The sequence below is a fragment of the Apteryx rowi genome, unplaced genomic scaffold (genome assembly GCF_003343035.1).
Source record: "Apteryx rowi isolate R43461 unplaced genomic scaffold, aptRow1 scaffold_149, whole genome shotgun sequence".
NCBI classification, from domain to species: Eukaryota; Metazoa; Chordata; class Aves; order Apterygiformes; family Apterygidae; genus Apteryx; species Apteryx rowi.
In genome coordinates, this window is record NW_020447741.1 from 1017055 (window position 1) to 1033886 (window position 16832).

Below are 16832 nucleotides of genomic sequence, written 5' to 3' on the forward strand. Positions count from 1 at the left end.
TCTGGAGCAAGGCTCCTGAGCCGCTGTCAGCAGATTAGAAACAAGGGGAACTGAAAGGGACAAACTTTCAATGCTCATGTGAAGAGAAATACTACCCTCCACCTCACTTTTTAAAATTTCTTCCCTACACACACAGAATATCAGAGGGAAGCAGGCAGGCTAACAGGCCTATCTTATTTTGCTGCAAAGTATGTATATGCAGCATTGAAGACCACTGTAGACATCTGTGGATAGGAGAAAGAAGAAAAGGAGAGAGAGGGTCTTTAATGACCCTCTGTTAGGTCCTTCATAGGCTTTCTGTCCCTGGGGAGAACTGGCTGCCTCAGAGACGAGGCTGGACCTTTGGTGATGTTACCTGCAGTGGCTGTGTGCTTGTGTGTTTGTGCATAGTTCGTTCTGATTTTATTGTTCGGGTCAGAGATAAGCAGAGCCACCAGCTCCATATCAAGTCTGGTGACTCTCTGGGAACAGCAGCGTGGTTCTGCCGAGCACAGTTGCCAAAACTGGAGCAAGCCAAGGGAGGGCGATTCTTTTGTCAAGGACAGAAATGTGGTCTGTCTGACACAACTTTCTTATCAAAGGGAAGGATTTTTCACTTCAGGAGGAAGTTTGGCTGGGAATGCGTTGGATAACATTTCTTTTTTTTTTCCCACTCTGTGGGAAGTCCTGTATAAATGGGTTTTCCATGAATATAATAGTTCTGCTTCTGCCCCCTCCTCCAGAGAGAATGTTAGTGGCCTTAGATGTGGGAAATAAAGTAAAGCTGACTAAAACGCTTTTAATCCGAGTGAGTCAGCAAACACACCTTGCTTGTTCGCAGCCAGGAGCCATTTGCTTTTGGCTCATGCCATAGAGTAGGCAAAAAGTAATTCTCTTTTAACTTTTTATTGCAAGTATTTCTGAAATTTCCCTTGATCCTTTCCAAGCTAACAAGTTACAGTCAACTTAAAAACTAGCCTTCTCTTTTCATGAACGCATTTTATAACTGGAGATTTTGTGTGTGTGTGTACCAGCTTAACCCTAGACAATTTTGTTTAAACATGGACAACCTCCATGTGTTATAGAGAAATTTCATTAATAAAGCTTACAAGACAAGTGGTCTTCTAATTGAGGCCATTAGATTGGGATTTATTAGACTTGGGTTTTCGTGGGTTTCCTGGGAGTCCTTACCCAAATCACTTAGTTCTGTTTCCCTTCTTCCCTATGTGTGAAAGAGGAAAAACCATACTTGGGGTACTAGAGGAAATCTGCTAGTGTGTGCAAAGAAGCCCACAAAAAAAAAAACAGAGTTCACGAGTAGCTAAAATGCGTTGCTGCCAGCCACGTGGTGATATACCAATTCAGCTTAGTGTTCCCATTCCTTTTCCTAGTGGAAAACTATAATCTAGTACTAGGGCTAGTTACTGTAAGGGGGCCAAAGATCAAATATAGATAAAATAAATCATTTTCTCCCACCTCCCAAGCAGTGGGACTTACAAATTTATTAATTATTGCATGTATAAAAATCCAAAATATTTTATTAGTTGTAGTTAACTATTAATTTTCTGTCAATCTTTGTTTAAAGTTATTAATGGAAGAAATATACACTGAATAAGTTATTAAGTTGTTATATTAAATGAGCTGATAAAATGTCAGCTTTTTGGTGGTGATGTTTTTTTGAGGTTGTCTGTGTCTCCGTGACTGTCAGTGTGCTGCAGCATTTCAGTAATGGTTCTCTGGGACTCAACCTGCTACTACCAGTGGGTGTCACTGCAAGCATTAAAGTGAGGGAAGAACAATTCTGGGGAACAGGAATACAAGTTCAAGTCTAAGTTTTATTTTTTAAGCCAGAAATAAATATAGAAAAAGAGAAATTAAATCCTTGCTTACTGGCCATGTGGTTGCCAGTGTGTTTCTAGGAGGTGCTTAGAAACTAAGATGCTTAAAATTTTTTTTGAAGGAACTATCCCAGGTGGTGAGGACCAGATCCTCTGTTATAACCAGCCATGTCACTACTGGCTTCCATAGTGCTTCTGGCCCCAAATGTCCGTTTGCTTCCTAGTGCTGAATGTTGCGCGCATCATTTATGATGTTGCTCTTTAAAAAAAAAAAAAAAAAATCCCACAGAGCAGGCTTGCCTTAAATCGTTTAAAACTGCTTATATGAAATTCTCCATGTTTGCAGATCTAAGTGCTAAAGGTCATTCTGACTCAAAGCACCCATCTTCCCCAGACAGCTCGCCAGCCTCAAAACCAGACTAGCTCTGAAGAAAATGCCCTTTCAAGCTGGTGCCACGAGAAGATGTGAATATCCACCCGCCGGCACCCCTCCGCCTCCCACCATCGCACAAATAAACCAGCCGCGCAAGCTTTGAACTGTTTACATGATATACACTACCTAACGGTGCCTGCACTTTTGGAAAGGCCTCTTTTACACAGGTCGTTGCTAAGGCCCGAGTTGTCTCTGTGTATGTTATCGTGAGGATGACAGTTTAAACAGGCCTTATCACTGTGTATTCAATCAAGGTTTATGAGGGCTGATAAAGATGTCACCTAGTTGCTCTGTGTGTTCATTAAAACCCTATTCCCCAGTAGGACTTTGCTGTACTGGGTTCTTTTTTTCGTTCTTCACTGACTTTTTTTAGCTGTCTTCCAGTGAGAAATGCCCTTGTGGGAAGGGAAGGTGTCGTGCTTGCTTTCATACCCCTAATGCTTCTGAAGGGAAGAACTGCAAAAACCCCAACATTTTTAGCTCTGTTGATGCAACCCTATCTGTATTCAGTATCTTGAGTTATCATAATTGCTTATTTAATAATTCAGTAAACTTTCCTAAGTTCAGCTTACACATGGCAGTAAAGTGATTTGGGTGCATTTCAATCTGCTGCATTGTGTTATTGGTGAAGCTAGCTCAGGAGGGCTTGGAAATTACTTAGAGTTATGATAGGATACTCCTGTCCTCCTAGATTGCATTCCTGTTATCTTTCTTCCTAATATATGGAAAATGCACATTTGTAATGTGAAACTGTCAACCTCGTGGCCTATTATTTTGATTGAACTTCAAAGTTTCATTTAAGTTTGGCTTACAAAGCTTAAGAAATGATTGCTGTAAATAAGTATGTAGTCATAAAATGTGTCCAGAATTTTCACGTTATCTGGTTACAGTGAACAGAAATAAAAAGTAGGCAAACATGAATTCTCTTCTTGTCTTGCAAGCTCCTTCATTACAAAGTTGTTTTTTTTTTCCTCTAACTCCTATCTTTTTCTAGCTATAGTTTAGAATAAGCACGTTGTCCTCACTATCTGATATCATTTCTGGTTTTGCTGAACTTCAGAAAAAACTTATTTTTATAGTGAGTGGAAGTAGTTCTGTTACATTTGTTGTTTAAATAGAATTGTGTATAAAACAAAATAGACATACAAAACCATAATGAAAAATGATTGGTTGTGGCTGTTTGTATTATAAAAGAAGGAAATGTCTAAGGAATCTATTGGCTAAAAAATTTGAAAATATCTAAGACTTAGGAACCTAGTTCAGTCACAAATCAATTGAAATTAAGCATGTATATTTAGCCTCTTTTGAAAAATGGGAAGAAACTGTGTATTCAATTGATTCCTTAGATCCCCAGGTCGGAGCGAATTCCTGTTATTTACACTGCAGCACATTGGCCCTCTGTGCAGCCTATAAACTCTGTTAATGCTAATGGCTATCAGGCCTTTCAGAAATGATTCTTTCACTTTTTTTACAATTTTGCTGCTGCTGGCCAGCATCGGATTATCTAAGACTTTAATACTGTTCACATGCATTTCATAATACAATGTTATTCTATGAGGATAATAACACTTACTACAGATCAGTAATAAAATGAAAAACAGCCTGTCTACCATCACTTGTTAACACTTCTAACGATTGTTTGCTTATTAGCACTAATTTGTTATATGCTTCCATTTTAGCTCTGTGTTAGCTGGTCTAAGGATGAGGCACTTCTATAATATAATTATGAATAGCCTTGCTGACTTACTGATTTCTGTAATAAAAGTTACTGTAGCATGATCTGGTCTGCTTTTTGTGAAATGTTTTATATCAGAACGGGTTGTTGACCCCTGCATTATCAATTCACTCTATGTGTTTGTCTTTAAACAGTAGTCATGGTAGTCTCTAGAATATTTGCCTGGGATGAAGTTATTTTAGCTGGTGCACTGGTGCCCATTTAGCCTTGACCATGAACTGCTCTCTGGTCATCTGGTAGTACGGTATTTTTGATAGCAGGATTGCTATTTTGTGCTAGTAGGATCTCTGGAGTATAGCGGAGCTCAGGTCCAGCGTTTTCCTTGGGTCTTACGCCTTAATGCTTTATGAACACAATACTATGGGTTTTTTTATGTGTTCTGTTCTTTATTGTCAGTCTTGAGTGTCTGTGGGCTCCAGAAGGGAATTAAGAGTCCATTTTACTAGTGTATTTTGCAAACAAATAACAAAAATATTGGTTTCGCTGAAGACTGTATTCAGCAATGCCACCTACCTTTCTGATGGAGCTGTATCAGATTGGAAAGCTTCCAATATGCATGAAGTTTTCTGAGAGATATCCGATCATTTTTCTGTGAATATTTTGTTTCTTTTAACAATCTCTCTCTGCTCTACTTACCATAAAACTAAAAAAAAATAATAATAATAATAAATCCCAACCTCTCATTTTTCTTAAACCATTCTGCTGTGGGCATTTTAAAAGTGTAATTGATTTGCCTGTAGGTGTTTTTGGAGTTAAAATAGAAAGCATCTTCATTTCAACCAATTGCTGGGTTCAAAGAGCCTCATTCAAACAGTGAACCATTTTGACAAGGGATTTGAAAAGGGAATCTGAAGCGTGGTGATAAAAGATACCTTTGGAACCATTTCCGGTTTCTGTGCAGAAGTCCTCTTGTGGACCCGTGTGCTCACACAAAGTATTAATGTTCTGCTAAATGAGCAGAACGTGATCACTGTCTAAAGCTTGTCTGGCTTCAGTGAACGTATGCTAATTTCTATTTCCTCATTTAAATCCTGTAAGAGAGAGAGGTTATGAGAGCAGAGTATTGATTAGGCTAAGTATCTGGTGACAATCCAGTATAGGAAAAAAAAAGTGGCTTAAACATTAACAGTCCCAGAAGATCATGGGGCTGTTGCTCATTGGCTGTATGAGAAGGCAACACCAATTCTCAGTGCTGAACAGCTGGCTTTTCCCTGCCGTTCTTCTTGGATCAAGTATTGCTTGATATATTTATTCAGTCATGTTCACGCAGCTCTCATTTTAGCCATGCCTGGTAGTTGTGCCACCTACAGTATTAAACCTTATATGTTCAGCCAGACGGAAACTACACTTCATTATTGCTCCTGCCTTTGGCCGTTGTCTTCACAACGGGACCTTAGCCCACCATCGCCATCCTTTGGCAGAGCGTCAAGTGGTATCAAAGAGCTGTTACCATTTCTCCTCTTCCATACAGAGAGGGTACGCTGGCAAACCTGAATGAAGCGGGGCCGTGTTGTGGAAAGCTATGAATCGCGGCGCGTGCCAGCACTGCCGCCCTCTCAGAGAAGGCTGCTGCAGCGCAGATAAAAGCATGGTGCTGGTGGTGCTGATGCTTTGCCGTGGTGTGTTGCATTGTAGCCACGGCGCCTGGTGATCTGTGAATGGGTGTAGACTGTTGCTGTGTTAAGATATGCTTACATATTTATTTTTAACAGCCATGCTGTCCCTGACTTAAAAGATGACTAAGGCCTTTGCAGATCTGTGTTGAGAAGACTTGAGTTTGCATCCAAATGTAGGACAGAGTTACAGGCACTGAAGGTGAATTGGTGCCCAGTGTTGTTAGTCCAGATCCTATAAAGAGATCAATAGGCCCAGGCAGCACCAGGAGGTTACCAGCCCTTGTCTATGAATACATGGTAATCTATGTTCTCAATTGAGAAAGAGGAAATCTTCTCCCCATCTGTCATTCTAGAGCAATTGCTTGCAATTTCACATACTGTGTTCCCTCCTGCTCACCAAAAATTTCCAGGGACATAAAGTGAATTTAAGTGTAGGCAATATGCTTGCCTTTTTTTTTAGATACCTTTCACATATCTTCAAAGCAGACCTCAAGGACTGCTGATTGAAAACCATTGCACTAGAGAATATACAGCCTAAATCCTATCAAAGAGTTTACCCTCCAGGTTTACCCTACAGGTGTACTCTCAAACTTACTGAAATGTCAATAGCACTAGTTCATTAACTAGAAACATTTCGTTGTTTCTAACTGGGGGAATTACGGTGCAGGCCAGTTGCAAAGTTTTATTGTTGTAATCCTTATCCACCTTCCCTGCAATGCTATTGCTACTTGTGCTGATCTAAATGTAAAGTGTAAGCTCCGTAGGAGAGAGCCTGTCCCATGCATTTGAAGCATCACTGTCCCTTCTTTGTGAAGTTTCTTTGATTAAACATGTGCACACATTCTTCAGGACAGAATGCGTGTTGCTTGCCTTACGTGCTCCTTGGTAATTCTTAAATTCACATCCTTAATCAAGGCCTCCTTTTTTGACCATGAATCAGAGTATCTGCAATAAGCCAGCAGCAAAGAGTGTATTTCAAGATCTTTACAATATGTCCCACTAGAGCTGCCTCATTCCCCCGTGACCAGAAAAAATGAACTGCCCATGCAAGAGGCCTGACAATCAAAGAACCAGAACTATTTGGAGGAAAGAAAAAAAGAAAAGAAAAGAAATGGGTGAGAGGAAGGAGTTACAGAAGCAGAGAACACCCTGCAGTTGCTTCTCCCCTCCTGCGAGCAGAGATCCTGCTCAGGCACGGCTGTGGCAATATAGCTCGGGCTGAGAGAAGGCTTTTGAATGTGTAGGCCCCAGGCCATATAGGAGTTTTACAGGTCAAAACCAATACCTGTATGTTACTCCATGTAAATAAATCATATACTTGTAAAATACATGCTATATTTTGCTGGTGGGTCCTGTGGGCGTAGGAAAGTAATTTAGCACAGCTGGATGCTTGTTTGTCTTTTAAACTGTGTTTTTTATTATTATTTAAAAGAATAGCTTCCTAAATCACTATCTTATGAAAAACAGAGTGTGTGGCTGCACCAGAGTGCAAATGCACTGGTGTCCCTTTAATTAAAAAATCTATTCTCCCACTTACCTTCCAAAACATCCACATTCCCTCTAACGAAGGAATTTTTACCTAATCCAACTGAGCAGCTGTTGTCTGCCAAATGGCCAGACCGCACTCCTGGTGGAGTTAGCTTGGGTAAATGGAGTTCTCCATTTCCCATCCTGAAAATTGTTCTGTGTGAAATCTCTTCCCTCAACTTGAATTCAAGTGAAGGGTCCCTGCGGTGTGTAGATAGCGAGCTAGTGGTTGCAACAATAAATACTTGTTTGCGAGGCTCCCCAAGACTGTCGAGCACCCAACACAACCTAACCTAAAGAGGGATCAGAGATGTTGAGTGAGGGTTGGGATGCTGAGAGCCACTACACTGGGGCGAATCTGTGAGGTTCATGTAATTTCTTCGTCAGTGAATGAAATAGCCAAGTTATGTGAAAGTTATAGGAATTATCTGAGGGGCTTTGAAGACTGGAAGTGTGGAAACAGGACTAATTGTGATGGTGCCTGATCTAAAGGCCTGTTGCCTTGGCATCTGTGATCCCTATAACAACCTGCTGCAGACTAGAAGCTGCAGCCCACGTGCTTAGAAACTGTGGTGAATGTGCTGGGAATATCAGGGTATTAAACTGAATTATCTGAGTCAAAGGGGAAAATCAGGTCTCGTGTCTGCTCTACACAGCTAGCAGCAACCAAGCAGTTGCTCTCAGCTGGAAGACCCGCGAATGCCAGACAGCCCAACAAAACGTGGCTGTGTGAGCTGTGGTAGTCCTGGGAAGGACTTGATTTTCCCTCAGTCTCTGGTCTGTTAAAGGCACAGCAGCAGCTTCTGGCAATGGGGAACTGGAAGAAAATGGAGTGGCCCAGGGTGCATGGAGAACATGGGCCCTAGTCAGATACATGCCCCATTTTCAAAATGCAAATTGGTAAATAAACACTGAAACAATAGGGCTCTGCTAATCCTTTTACAAAAGGCAAATTGCTAATCTAACTCCCCAGCCAGGATGGCTGCTTCTTGTTAACAATAGCTGCATTTATACCTTATGTTTTACTTGTAAACTGACATGTAGTGAATTGGAAAGGGTTTCAGCTCACCTGCTCGGCGGGGGAGGGCAGCTAATCCTTTTATGCCCTGAACATTCAGTGAGCAATACTGCCATTTGATCACACTGAAGAAAAAAGGCCCGGGCTGCTCTGCCAAATTTTCAGCCGTGTTAGACTTAGTTGTGCGGGTGCTTTAACAATGCCGCCAGTGTCTCTGGCGAAGTGCGAGAGAAAGATCTATTCATACCATAATGTAAAGAGTACCTCACTTTCACACTGATTTCCAGAGGTGCTGAGCACCCCTGAGAAAGGGTGCTGAGTCCTCTGACTTGGTGTCCCCAGTTTTCCTCACTTTGCAAGTGTGGTGAGTAATGAATATTGACAGCGGGGCAGCCAAATCAGGGCATATATGCATGCATCTTCAACTGCCTGCTCCTGGGTAGTAAGTCCATTGTGGAAAATCAGGCTGGGTGGAGATGGGTCTGAGCATCCTTGCCCACCTGGTTGCCCTGATGGGGAGCCTGGAGCTGAGGCTGTACGCTGGGCTGCCAGAAAGGTGAACTGGTGCCAGCTACTTGATTGATGTGTTGTGCGAGCCTTTGCCTTGCCTAGTGTTCATGCAGATTTTATTAGTTTAACAGAATTGCTTGTGGAAATACTGGATAAATCCTGGTTTGGGGTGTTGTCCTCAGATGCTGCAGCTTCTGTTTCTTTCCTTTTAATTTAGGCTCTAGCAATAGATCTGATTCAAACAGATGGAAATAAGATTTTTTTCTTGCTGCGTTTTGTCAGTAAAATGTCTCAGTAGAACCCCTTGAGCCTATCTGCACCTTAAGGAAGCATGGAAAATCCATAGCTATAGCAGTATCCAGTTTAGGGCAGTTTGATGCAGGGGAAAGGTGTATCTCAACAGGCAACAGACCCATGGAGTCCTCTCTTCAAAGTAACCAGCTTTATGTGAGGACAGAAGAGGAAAATCAGAGGATGTTTCCTTTTTTTTTTTCACCCCTAGAGGGCTTATATTTGTAATCTCTCAGCATTGTCATCCTGTTCACTTTTGCACTCTCTTGTCGTCTGGGGTGCCTGGGTTTTGCTGCCCTCCCTTCTCATGTGCTGGTGCTGACTGGGGATGTGACCTAGAGCAGGTCCGCAGGCACCTCAGAGGTGAGATGCTGCTACCAGGGCTTGCCATCCTCAGGACCAAGATAAGGCTCACATCCTACCAGTGTAGGAAGGGCAGAAGTAACAGCATGGGGTAGGTTTCAAATGCTGGGCAGGTTATGGGAGAACATGGTGAGCAAGGTTGCACCTCCAAAATAAAGACATTTTACTCCTTCTTTTGAAAAGAGCATGTAGGTGGATCAATTCTTTTATAAAAACCTTCCACCTAGCAGTGGAAAATTAATGTATGCCCTTGTCCTTGTTCTGGAGAGATCATCAGTGGATATCACTGCATGCTCCTGGAGCAGGTATCAATTCTGTGATATCGAAAAGTTATATCTCTATCTGTTTCTAAGGAGAAATTTCATCCGGCATGTGGAAAAACAATTCATATGGCCTGTATTTAAAGGATTTTTTTATGAAAGGGGGGCAGGAGCAGTCATGGGCAAAGATCTGGAGGCTCTAGGTTAGACGTTGCTGTTCTGAGGTCTTCTCTTCTTTACCAGGAGAGAGAGATTAATGCAGCATCAGCTGAAATTAAAATCTAGTCAAGTAAAGGAAGTTGTAGTTTTTATATCTATTATCAGGTTGAATTTAAGACTATGGGGTGGGGGTTATTAGAATTTAAAATGTTCTACTAACTCGTAAAGAACTATTCTTTTTTTTTAACAAGGATATTTGCCTCAATTAACTCAAATTAAGAGTACAAGTATTTTGGTTAATGAAGGCTGAGCTGACACTGGTAACACCAGTAAAAGACTTACAGAAATAAGCTGTTTCATCTCTGTTTCAATCTCATAAAACTAAAGAAGTCACTTATGGAAATTATTTTTCATTATTTTTATTAGAAAGAATTTTTATTCAAGCTATCGAATTTGGAAATGGTACTGTGTCATTGACAAATAAATTAAGTGCCTATATTAAGGAAGGTGGTGTTATAGGATTATAATATGTACTTCTCAATCCAGCCTGAATTTAAAAAATTCAGGCCAGATTTTGAAGGAATGAATGATTAAATACATGCCGCTAAGTGAATAAGAAGATTTAAAAAAATATTTAGCAAAAACTGATCATGACAGACTAGCAGGATAGTTTTCTTTATAATATAACTGGTTTTATAGATCGTAAATACACTGATTTTTCATCTTTCAGAACTTTAAGCATTTCTAATATCCAACCAAGCTGGATAAGGTGATATGTAATTAGAACTGTAATGTGGGTAAAGAACTGGCTAATAAGGCAACAATAGTGACTTATCTGGGAAAAAGAAATACTAGATTTGAAGGAGTTTTCTTGGCAAGGTTTTATAAAAATAAATCTGGTGGCCAAGTTTCATTAATATTTTCACTGAGCATCAGTGTAGGAGTATCCTGATGACCTGCAGTTGGGAAGGATTACCAGTAAAGAGCAGGATCTGGATGTTCCAAAAGAAGAATACAATAATCACAGTAGCAGAAATGACATGAAATGTAATAGTTCAGAAGATAAGATCTTGCGGTATTTAGGGAGAAATAATCAACATTAATAAACATTTTGGCAATAAACTGAAGCTGAAGGGTTCAGAAGAGGTGAAAGCCAGAGGTGCTGGAACAAGTCACAGGAAGTTTGAGTTGTACACTGCATCAGTGCAACCATTTCGAGGGGAGGCAAATATTCATCCTAGCAAGGTGCTGATGAGAACTCATATGGGACACTATGTACTGTTCTGGTCAACCGTATTCCTAGCAGGAAGTCAAGAAAGAATCCAAACTGAAATAGGTGCAGTGAAGGGCTAACCAGGGGACTGGAAAAAAGTGCAAGAGAGGCTAAACCAGCTTTACTTGCACTTGATAATTATGGAAGGGTAAAGATCGAAAGGAGGGAAGAGTTATTGGAAGTGAAGGATGGTGAGTATAAAAACAAATCAGTGTAAGTGAGTATAATGAGTATGAGTGAGTATGGATGAGTAAATCTGATTTAGGATAGCATAAATAGCCTGCAGATTAAAGAGAAAATTCCCACCCATTTGACCAGTAAGGCTCTGGATGAGCCTTCCAAAATGAGTAGCTTAGGTAACTTAATGAATGTTTAAAGTGTTTGGTGCATGTATTATCAGGTTGGCAAAGACAGCAGACTGTCAAGCAGGGAGTCTGCAGGGCAGTAGTCATTATAAGGCTGGCCTGTGTTTGAGGGATCTCTAGGAAAGAAGGGCAGGAGCCATCATGGGCCAAATGAACCGTACTAGAAAGATGGAAAAGACTTGGAGGCTCTAGGTTAGTCATTGCTGGTCTGAGGCCCTCTCGTCTCTGTCCAGAGAGAGGTATTAATGCAGCACCAACTCAGAATAGAATCGAGGCAAGTTTGCTACACATTAAGTACTTTCCTATGTGGTGGTAGAGAAGAGGTACTTTGTGAGAAGCGATGGAGGAAGACCACAGATGATTGATATATACATCTATTTATCTATCTATCTGTCCATCTGTATCTCAAAAGGTTTCATGAAAAGCCTTGAGATGTCTGGGTTGCAAGGAAGGCATTATTGCTTCAATGGGGCACTTGAATACCCAGAAACACCATCTTAAAATTTGTAAAACACCTTGGATTTCTTGTAGACATCCTCTCTTAAAGTAGGCAAGGGCAGCAATGGACTCTTGAGCTCACAAAGACAACAGCCCTTGTGCAGTGTGTTGGGAGCTGTAAATCTCCGTGTAGAGTAAGATGAGAATCAAGCACAGGCTGAGCCTATGCTTGAAGCTCTGAATCTCACAGTCTTCCCAACTAAGTCACCTCTCTGGGCTGGAGTACAACTCCTCAGAGTTGAAACCTCCTCAGAGACCCACAAGACTCTTGCTAAAAGAGCAGCTGAACAAAGGTCAAACCCACAAGGGCGGGGGGAGACAAAAACAAAACCTGAACAAGAAACTCTAAAACCTGTGGGAACAATCACAGAAGGAGAGGAAGGAAGAGCGTTTCCTGGAAAATAAGGAACCTCACTGAACTTTAAATCTAGCCCAGACACCCAGAGTCAGCCCTGTTATGTCAAAAAAAAGCTTAATCCAGCAGAAATGAGGAGGAGAAAGAAAAAATTTAATTAAAATACTGGAGGAGTGAATGATAACAATCTGCGCTTGGGTCATGCTCCTTCTCATCCCCACTGTGTTGCACACCGCAGAAGGATGCTGCCTGCAGCAATCTCTGTGACCAGACTGCTTGTGTTTCTAGATAGACCAGAGAAGAGAGGGGAAACGGATATGAAGAGCTGAAGTGTCTTGTCCTGGGTCATCCAGGAAAGGAGGAAAACTCCGGACACACAGCTGAACCTGGCCTACAAAAATGCAGTCATGTGGCTGTACAGGAGACCCCCACTTTGCAATTCTAAATATGTGAGACTGGAAGAGAGTTTTAATGCCATGTTAAATGTTCATTTAATATGGCTGTAGCCACAGCAACCTGGAGGGCTGGTATTTGATCCAGGTCTGAAGTGTCAAGTTGGTCTGTAATTTATGCTAATTTTTGTGAATAGCAAAAGTCATCTGCTGGAGACCAGTCATGAAGGGTGTGACATGGAGCTGGCGTCACATCCTCCTGGTTGCGAGTGTGCGGCAGCGTGAGTCACTAATTGCTGTTGGGAATAGCCCTCCCCAGAGGAATGTTATCAGCACCTCCCCGGCTGAATTGCTCCGCGCAGACCTGAGCGGCATCGCTGGTCACTCACTGCTCGTAGTTACGTGCATGTGCTCAGTTCCCTCTGCTGAAGCGCTTTAACAAAGAATTGCTCCCAATTTGGTTCACGCCAATGGTAAACAGCTTTTTCCTCTGATCACAAATGACATAAAAAGGAGTATTTTGTTACCTCTTTTACTGTTGTTTGGTTTTGGTTATTCAAAGAACAAGGAATATTTTTTAGCAAATAGATGGAATTTTAAATGTGTGTCAGATGTTTAGGACAGATGCTTATTGAGTCAATGAATCATTAGCAATTGAGAAATATTTGCTCTCTCTACATGTTGCTGACATTAGGAGTGCTTCTGTTACGCAGCGTTTGGAGGAAGAAGTCACTCTCTGAGCAGCCACGGGAACTGAGTCAGGTTTCCATCAGCTCTCTCCAGTGTGGGTTCCCTGAGCTTCAGCTTCTCCATGAGCGCCACCATGCTGGTGTCTCTCCTTCCCTCCTTCTCTATCTACCTTCTTCCTCCCTTTCATGCAGCTGTGTATTTTCCTTACGCAGCTGTGTATTTTCCCTCATCTTTGTAGAACTTAGTAACTTTGAGTTGAATTAATTGGTTAAATTTGGCCAACGTGACTGCACAAGCTTCAATTCTGTAGGACACCAGCTAAACCCAAGACTTTGATCACAAATCAGCTGCAAGATCTATAATAATATAAGAGGAGGGGGAATGTCTAAGGTGTATGAAGACTATTGAGATTTGGGAGATCTGTGTCATCTTCCTAACCCAGCAACAGTTCTCACGAGTAACCATTAATTTCTGTCTGCCTCATTTTCCTATACCTCTGAATTGAGGGCAATATCTACAGTATCTCAGAGGTGCTGAAGTTTTAGTCCATTCATGTTTATAAAATGTTTAGAAGTAGACAGCTGTAATTTGTAAGTGTATCGTTATTGTCCTAGCCAGGGCTGCAGACAAAAAGAATAGTTTTTGAAACATCCAAATAGTCTTTAAAGATCTTAATATATAAAAAAAAAATCTGAAAATAAACTGCATRTGGAGTTTGATGGGTTATCCATGTAGATTCAAAATGCCTTCACTCCTATGAGAAGCAAATATGCTTTCATGCTACTTCCTAGGTGAAATTCTATTATATTTTTTAATTTCTCGGGTCCCTGTTGATTTCTATTGGAGATGTTTTGGGAGTCAGTAGGGTCACTGCTCCTTTGTGACACCTACTTAACTGGAACTGGCTGTAAAGTTTTTGCTGAAATTTGTGTTTGGGTTATCAAGATCATAACAGGCTTAAGGATTCTGGCAACAAGGAGAGTAGCAAGTATTATATTTATCTGGCTTGCTTATTTAGTTCTGTCGATAGTTCCTCTATGCTGTTTCATATAAGCATTTCCCCAAAGCTATCTGCACAACAAGAAATCATGAAAGAGTTAGATGTGTGCCAGCTGAAAACCCCCTGTTGAAATGTTGTGGGGTTTTGCTATATTTTTGTTGTAGGTGCTTTTCTCTGAGCTCACGCATGAAGAAACCTCTCCCAGTCATCACCCCCAGACTGGAACTGGACCAGAAAGGAGAAGCTAGACAATGCAGAAAAGTTGACGTTTTGAAACTATTTCCACATATTTAAACAAATCTATTACCTGTTTGAATACCTGGAAGTACTCCAGAACTTCAACAGTTTATAATTTTCTCTTGTCTAATTCCCTTGGTTTATTTTCCCAGGCCTGGTAACAGCCAGCTTGAAATGTTCTCATTTAGAAAGCAGAGAGGTCCCCATTTTCACACTGTCTTTATCCCTGCAATAGCAGGGCTAGTATTTAAGTGTCACTGTGTTATGCCTCCATCCAAAAATCTCACGTTCCAGGTTGAGGTCAGCAGGATGAAGGAAAGCTCCAGACCAGAGATTAATGGGAGTGAGAATCCTCATTCTGGGGAAAGATTATAAAAATTGACTGTGATGGCTACCAGAGCAGAATATTAAAAGAATTAGATTGTGTTCCTGACATAGAAGAATATGGGATGGTTTGATGACTCTAACCAGGACACTTCGAATGGATAAAACTGAGCAGGTTCTTACGCAGTGTGCAGGCACACGATGGCTTTTGTTGCAATGGGAAATCACCAAGGCGTGCACTGCTTAGAGGGACTTAAAAGCAACTTGATATATATGCACAAGTGCTCAGTGTATTCATCTAACAACCAAAAAAAAATAGCTGCAAGGGTTGACAACTCTCATTCCTTTGGGCTATAAACCAGTTTCTTGTTGTACCTTTCATTCCCCTCCTCTCTCAATAAAAAATGATCCTTGTGGCCAGGTGCAATGTCAGAAAGTGGTCCATGTCAAGCAAAGGCATTGGCCAGTGTCCATGGGGCTTCAGTAAATAGTGGAATACCACAGCAAATATGACAGAAAACCAATGTTACTGACTGCAAATAAATAAAATATCAGTTTGACCATGGGGAAAAACTCAAGCTATTTTACACACAAATCTCTGGCCCTTGGACAGGATGGGGGAAGGGAAATTTGTTTCTTTTCATAATATTAACCAGACCTGCTTCCTAGTCATCACTGAGCTTACCCTTTTGTCTTTTGCCTTTCAGAAGTGTTTTTTTTCCTATATGATGATCTTGTACCTGCTTCCCTAAATCTGGGAATGATAATCCAGCTGCAGGTTTCTAGTTTGCAGCTGTGTGTGGCAGACCGCTTTCCTTCCATCCTCTGGTATTTAAGATTTCTTGTTTTCCCTTTTCTCATTTGCGGCCTACACTACACATAACATTAAGGCAAAGCTTAGCATCAGTATCCTGTACAGTATCTTCTCCTGTGTTTCTGGATTAATAAAATACCTTTAGACATGTTTTCCTCCTCAAGCCATTTTCATATGAATGTCTCTCATGTCTTCAGTCAGGTGGGGAAGGAGCTTTGCCATCTTCTGTTTGTTTGCGAAGAAAAAAGGAAGTGTGAATGGGGACAAATATTTCTGACGCAGCTGTTGGTTTGGAGTAACTCTTTGCTGAGGTGCCAGGACAGACAGACTGGGGCAGATTACTCAGCTACTGGGGTGGGGGGGACAGGGATGTCCCAGTGTGGACTCTGATGCAGTTAGGAACCTAAATAATCAGCCACTTTTGGACTGAAACCATAAAGGAATAACTGGAGCCAGGGCTATAAATACTGTCTTGGTCCCAGCTTGCCTTTCAGCTCGGCACCATACTTCTCTCCAGAGGTTTTTGCCACCTGTAGTCTGTAATTTGTGTTCTTGAGTTTACACTTTGCTGTGAAGCCCCATGTATGCCTCTTGTGCACTTTCCTTTTGCATTTTAGCTCACTGTTCCTCATCTCAGTCCCTTCCTTTGTGCAGCTTCTGTGCATTAGGACTCTTTCCTGCAGAGGAGCATCTCCCCCACCCCGAAAGCTTGACCTATGCCTGGGAGAATGACACCTATCACTCAGTTTGAATACTGTTCCATCCAGGTGGTAATGGCCAATACAGATATTTCCTTTCCATTTCTGTTGCTTATAGCGGGGTTGCATGCTATGGGGATGTAAACCCTGTCCTGTTCATGCTGCTGATTTGCCTGCCTCCCCCACTTTCCTTGTGCCTGCTTTCACAGTCCTTGGAGAGCTACAGACATGTTTCATTGGTATAAACATAGCCTCCATGGAGGCTACACTGCTATGGCTCTTGATCGTCCCTTTCTGACCAGCCACTGCTGTACTCACAAAGGTTAGTGGAGGCCAGACTGGAGAAGAAATCCTGTTCTGCTTGAAAACCACTTCTATTTGCATTTTCTTTTAAAAGGTATGTAGAAAATTAGTCATTCATGCGTGAGGAGAAAAGCTAACATCCCTTGTAACCAAG